This window comes from Fukomys damarensis, unplaced genomic scaffold, assembly GCF_012274545.1.
Source record: "Fukomys damarensis isolate Sample0158 unplaced genomic scaffold, DMR_v1.0_HiC HiC_scaffold_20, whole genome shotgun sequence".
NCBI classification, from domain to species: domain Eukaryota; kingdom Metazoa; phylum Chordata; class Mammalia; order Rodentia; family Bathyergidae; genus Fukomys; species Fukomys damarensis.
This window is the reverse complement of record NW_022900932.1, coordinates 4,048,067-4,054,726: the sequence shown is the minus strand read 5'-3', so window position 1 is coordinate 4,054,726 and position 6,660 is coordinate 4,048,067.

Genomic DNA, 6,660 nt, shown 5'->3' with positions numbered 1-6,660 from the left:
GCTGCGCGACCCCCGCCCCCGTCGCCCTCACCCCTGGGCCCCGAGGACAAAGGTCTGGCGAGGTCCGTCCCTCCCCCAGCGCGGACGGCGGGGGAAGACCCGCGGGTGGCGTGCACGGGTGAGCGTCCTGCCCCTTCTGCAGACAGTCCTGACTCTTCGCGCTGTGGCAACCTTTCCCTTCTGTATTTAAAAAGAGTAAACATAAAAGTTTGACAGTCTGCTTAAGGACGTCTGGTAACTCGTTTGTCACTGTAGGCACGGGAAACACTTTCTTCTGAAACCTGATTTAGCTGGAGTCGGCTAATTGAATGCGCTAGGCGGCTTGCTAAAAGATGCGTGACAAATGGCAACTTCACACTCAGATGTAATCAAACTGGCTGTTTTGATTTTGAAAAATAAATTTAAGAAAAACAGATTCCTTTGCCCACCCCTTTTTGCCTATAAATTGGAAAGCTTACTTCACATGACTGAAATCCCAGGCACCAATATTTAACGATGTTTATAATGGATATATGGATAGGCTGCTTTCAAATGTGAAGATGAATGACATATTTTGAAAGCATTTCCTCTGCCCGCGCTGGCAATGCAGTTAGGGAGGCTTTCTCAATTTCTCCCTTGGTCCTGATGATCCAGGATGCAGGTTCTACAGTCCAAAGTATAAACGATGCAGTCTTAAGATCCAAACCTCCTAAATGCTAGAAATGGCAATATTGCCGTTTTTTGGAGAACAGGCATTCGTTACCCTAAGAATTTAAATATCCAGCTTTACATTTAAAAAATTGATTAAAGCAAAGAAACTAAATTGCACTAAGGCAATTAATTGTCTTTCTGGGTAGATAGCATCTTCCGGCAAAGCGAAGGGCAAAACTACTGTTAGCCGATTCTGAAGAAGAAAGAACAGTAGCTTGAAGAGCTGAGCAAGGGCAGGACAATGTTTTGAAAGCTGGGGAGATGAAATTGTATGAATTACTGTCAAGTGCTCTAAAGCTGGGGGGAATAATCGTTTAGAGGGTAGGTGTGGAAGGAAAGATGATTAATTGTGAAAGGGAAAGCCCCAGAGGCAAGAGAATATTGCAATTGCTTTCAGTTAAGGGGGAAAAAAGTGTGCATCTAAAGACTTAACAGAAACAAGAATACTGAATTTCATTTCTTGTTCTTTTAAAATGGGAAAAAGCATTTATACATGATTAATATATTTCTTGAAGAATGTTCTCAGAATTTATTTAGCACGATCCCCATTTATGTGATTGGGAGATGCCTTTTTTCTACTAAAGTGAATGAATAAATACCTTGAGGAAATGCCACGGTTTCTGCTTGGTAGTAAAAGAATGATTTAAATGCTGTTGAAAATGCATTGTCAATCTAACACTTGTGATTTCTAGGTTTTTCTATCCAGCGCCTTCATGGCAAGACCTTATTCAACCTAAGCGTTTCTCTTCCATTTTCAACTAACACTTTTTTTTTTAAATGGTAACATTACAGTTGTACTCATTTTCGTTTTTGACACTTGGAATTGGCTTCTATTAGTGTAACTGCATATATAAGCAGTTCACTGTGATGTAATCTTAAATGTAACATGGAACAATTATGTCATTAAAAACAAATTTGGAACATGCATCAACAATCCCAGAGGCACTAAATTTAATCCACTTTCATCTTTAGCTATTTTAAAGGGTTTAAATGCTCCAGCTCCTGATCTTTCCATTAAATCTTACAGCAATTAAGTTCAACAGATGGGACACAGGCCTTTGATTCCAAATAGATTTTGGTTTTGTAAATCCTCCATTTCTAAGTAGAAGCTACTTATTTGGAATAGGACACTGTTTTACCAGTTGGCGCTAAAAGAGGAGACACGAATATAAAAAGTCTCTGTTCCTCACATACACCCTCCTTCCCTTGCGTCTCAGGATATCTTTGTCTATGCTTCGGTATTATCGTTAGTTTACCAGGGCAGGAACCCTCTGAAGTGGTCAGATACTACACCCACTGGATTAATAAAATATGTATGATAAGAAAAAGAGGCCCTTGACTGGTTGCTAAATCATTTTTAATAGAATATTCTTTCCTTAAGCACTTGGCCTGAAGAATCTTGAAAAACCACAGTTGGGAGGAATGTTGGCGGTTTGGAATCATTTTTGTGCTGTAATGCAAATGATTTTAAGAATATTAAGAAAAAGAAAAATGAGCCAGATTAAAGCAAATCGTAGATTATCACTCCCTCTAAATTGAAGCTCATTTATTCTTTTTGTTTGTTTGTTTGAGACAGGGTCTCACTATGTAGTTGAGACTGACCTGGAACTCACTATGTAGTCCAGGCTGGTCTCGAACTCACAGCGATCCTCCCGCCTCAGCCTCCCGAGTGCTGGGATTATAAGACGTGCGCCACCATGCCCGGCCGAAGCCCATTTATTCTTAAAACGTTTGTTGACCAATACTGTACAAGTTTCTTTGGAGAATAATGACAAAATTCGAACCTAGGAAGGGATGAGCGATCATGTGTAAAGACAGAATATTTTTTCCCCTTTCCTCAAGTAGTAGGAAATCAAGAAGCAAGCTGGAAAAAACTAGAAAACACATCAGGAAAAATTAGATATGGCTGCAAACGGTGTGGCGGCACGGTTATTCAGAGGAGGATTGATTCTTGGAGAACACAAGCTTCTTTAGCTAGGTTCTAAATAGTGATGGATGTGAGTCAGTGAACAGTGTGGAATGTCACTGTTAGGCTGCTAACGGGGTGGCCCAGGCAAAGGGACAACGTGCAGGGATGATAAGGGAAGGGCCCTAAGTGTTCTGTTCGGGAAGATGTTGGGCCAGGGGTCTCAGTTACTTGGGAGACTGAAAGAAGAGCTCAGTTAAGCCCGAGACTTCAAGACCAGCGCAGGCAACGTAGCAAGACCCCGTCTCACAAAAATAAAAGGGAAAAAGGAAGAGAGGAGTGCAAGGTGCTGGGCTTAATGCTTTCCATACATTTTATATATATATATACATAAAATCTTTGTTGTATTTAACTGAGAGAGTCCAGGGATGCGTCTGCCTCTAGGCAAGGAAGGGACTCAGTCCAACCCGGGAGCTTTCTTCGCCTTCCGGACCCAGTAGCCGTGCTGCTCTGGGGAGATCTGATCATGTGCTGTCTTAGTGACTTTCTCGCGGCCGAGACAAAATGCCTGATGCCCAGAATTAAAGGCAAAAAGGTTTAGTTGGACCACGGAGAAGTTTCAGTCCATAAGGGGCTGGCTCCAAGGCAGGGGGGCAGCAGTTCACGGAGGCGGAAGACACTGAAAACAACAAAGGACCTCATGGCAGAGGAGAAACAGCTCATGGGCGCGCTGGAGCAAAAGCTACAAGGGACCTTGACAGTGCCTTTCTGCCCCTTTTGTTTTATTCAGACCGCGGGGATTAGGGCGGTGCCAAACCAGCCACTCACGCGTAGTGGTTTAGCGATCACGCGCCGGTCATCCCAGCATCACATGCTTCTATGTAATTCACCCGCCTATGACCACATGAGGCTGCGGGGGGCAGCTCGACCCAGACCACAACATGTGCCCACTGCCAGAACCAGAGGACACAGTCAGAAGGTGATTCTTCAAAGGACTGCGTGAACATGTACAAAACACAGTAGGCCTGGCCAGGGATGGAGCTCAATGGCACCATGTTGCCTGGCAAACGCAAGGTCTTGAGTTCGATTCCTGATACTGGAGGAAAAAAAAAGTAAAGATTCCTGTAAACAAACACAAGAACAACCTAGGGGGGTAGGGATTTAGCTCAGTGGTTCCCTGCCTGCCTTGCAAGCTCAAGGTGCCGAATTTGATCCCCAGTACCAACAACAACAACAACAAAACACACAAGAACAACCAAAATACAGTAGGCCCAATCTGAATGCTGTATTTCATTTATCAATTTGTGAAATAGATGCCATTATTATCCTCTTTATACATGTGATAAACTAGAGCCAAAAGCTTAGGTATACCAGGGAGAATTGATTACAGGTAGGTAATTAAGCATTAGGAAAATAAAAAGGCAGTGCCCAAGACGATGGAAGAGGTCATAGAGAAAAAGGGGAAAGGAAGGATCGAATTAGAAATCGAATCAGCAATTCAATGTCTGACTGAACAAAAAGAGCAAAAGTGAATCTCAGTTCAAACTTCAGAGGTTTTTGTTTGTTTGTTTGTTTTTGTTGTTTTGAGACAGGGTCTCACCATGTAGTTGAGACGGACCTGGAACTCACTATGTAGCCCAGGTTGGTCTCGAACTCGCAGCGATCCTCCTGCCTCAGCCTCCTGAGTGCTGGGATTACAGGCGTGCTCCACCACGCCTGGCTAGAGGTCTTCTTTTTAAGCAGTAGTAAGGGGTTGGTTGTTCTATTGGAGTTGGGCCTGAGGTTGGAGGAAATTAGGAAAAGTTCTCTGGAGCCTCTTTAGGTCACCGTAAGATACATATCCATTCTCTAACTGTGAACTGCCGTCAGGTTCTCTTGTACGCATGTGAGGACCACACAGGTGCGTTCACAAGTGGAAACTGCCGCAGAGCATAATCACATCAAGAGGGAGGGCAGCCTGGCCTGAGCCACCAGCAGGAGCAACATCGCAACAGATTGCATTTCACAGATCGGGTTGGCTTGTATTATTAATCTGTGAAGTGGACAGCTTCCGGGCTACAAAAGAGAAAGGAACTCCAATGAGCCGAACAAGAATGCGTGAGTTTTAATAGCCTCTCGGCCTTTTGGCTAAGATCAAGTGAAGAATGGGTGAGTTCTATTGGCAGAAAAAGAAAGCTGAGGAAAGCAGAAGCAATGAATGAATAGTGGATTGGTCTTTTCACAGTTTCTTTATGGGGGTGTAAACAAAATATGGTTGGCTTAATGGGATTTGGCAACACCTCCTGATTTCTTTGCAGGTCACAGCTTCTAAGTAAACAGTTAAAAAAAACAGTAAATAGTTTAAACTGGATGTAGTGGTGCACGCCTGTAATCCTAGCACTCTAGAGGCTGAGGCAGGAGGATCCCTGGAGTTGGAGGCCAGCTTGGACTACACAGTGAGTTCAAGGCTGCCTGGCCTACAAAGTGAGACCCCGTCTCAAAAAAACCCCAAAACAAATAAAAAATAAGTGTAGGCTCAAGACTGCTTGTGGCTTCTCCAGAAAACAGTTTAGGTTTGGGTTTGCTGATGTGGAACCCTAGCATGAGTGATTCCATTTTGGGCCTGCTCTCTTTAACAGAAAACCCTCAGTTTGATGCAAAACCAAGCGATGTGACAGGGAAGGCTGGAAAGGTGAAATCAAGTCAAAGCATGGAGCCTGCCGGGAAGGGAAACAGACCTGAAGGAATGGTAGGTCGTACCAGAAGTGAACGGAGTGTTTCACGCTTTAAGATTTGGAAAGACAAGAAAATGTGGTACAAGCAATGTGTGTGTCCATGTTTATAGCAGCACAATTTGTAATAACTAAATCTTGGAAACAGCCCAAGTGCCCATCAACTGATGAGCGCATAAAGATGTGGGTTTTTTATACAGTGGAGTACTACTCTGCAGTAAAGAAGGATGAGCTTCAGATATTTCTAGCTAAATGGATGGACCTTGAGACCACACCTCTTAAGTGAAATAAATCGGATACACGTAAGAAAATGAAAGTGGAAATAAGGACCGAGATGTATGTGGACGTTGGGAAACAGGAAGAAATTATTCAAGTGGGAAGGGGAACAAGGGGGGAAGAATGGGGAAAGGAGGTGACAAGAAAAAAGTGAAATAGGAGGGAAAAATGGAAATAAAGCTTTTGTGCATAGGGAGGGGAGGGAGTTTGAAGGGGAAAGGGGACAAAGCAAAATGAAATTTATTTTAAAAAAGAAAACATGGTACAGTATGTTTTAAATTATCCATCTAGTGTGGCTTACAGCAGCCTCTTTGGACTTAAATCTACCATATACTCTGTGGGCCACTGAACTCCAAGCAAGTCGCATGTTGCAAGCACACATCATTCGACCTGACCTAATGCCTTGTTTCAACCTGTAAGTAGCATTTCTATTAAATCCTAAGTTCCTGACTGTGAAGGAAGCCAGGACACCGTGAACAGTCTCACTCCCAGGTCGGGGATTTAGCTCAGGGGCGCTGCTGCCTGCCCAGCAAGTGCAAGGTCCTGAGTTCAGTCCCTGGTACCACACACACACAAAAAAAATCTTACTCCCATATTTTAGCAAAAGAGCCAATCCTCCAACTAGCAATGTTCTTGATGTCATTTTATTAATGAGAAGAAAATACACAACAATAATAGCACCCACTGAACCAGAACATGCATTTTAAACAAGATCCCCTTAGGTGATTCATATGCATACTAAAGTTGAAAGATGGTAGATTAGAGGATATTGGAGAATTCCAGGATGAAGCTATTTTAAGATCTTTGCATTGTCTGGAAAGAGGGTAACATTAAATTCATATTGGCCTTATATTAGTTAAGAATATGTAATGTGACAAAAATGGCTGTTTCCATTTATTTGAAAATACAGAGTGGAGGCGATGGAGAAGAGCATTGTCTTAGGCACTTTCTTTTCTCTGGGACACAATATCTGACACCCAAGACCTAAAAGGAAGAGAGAGATTTATTTTGACTCACGGTTTCAGAGGCCTCAGTCCATGGTCAACCGGGTCAAAGGTCAAAGGTCACCTTTGTCCA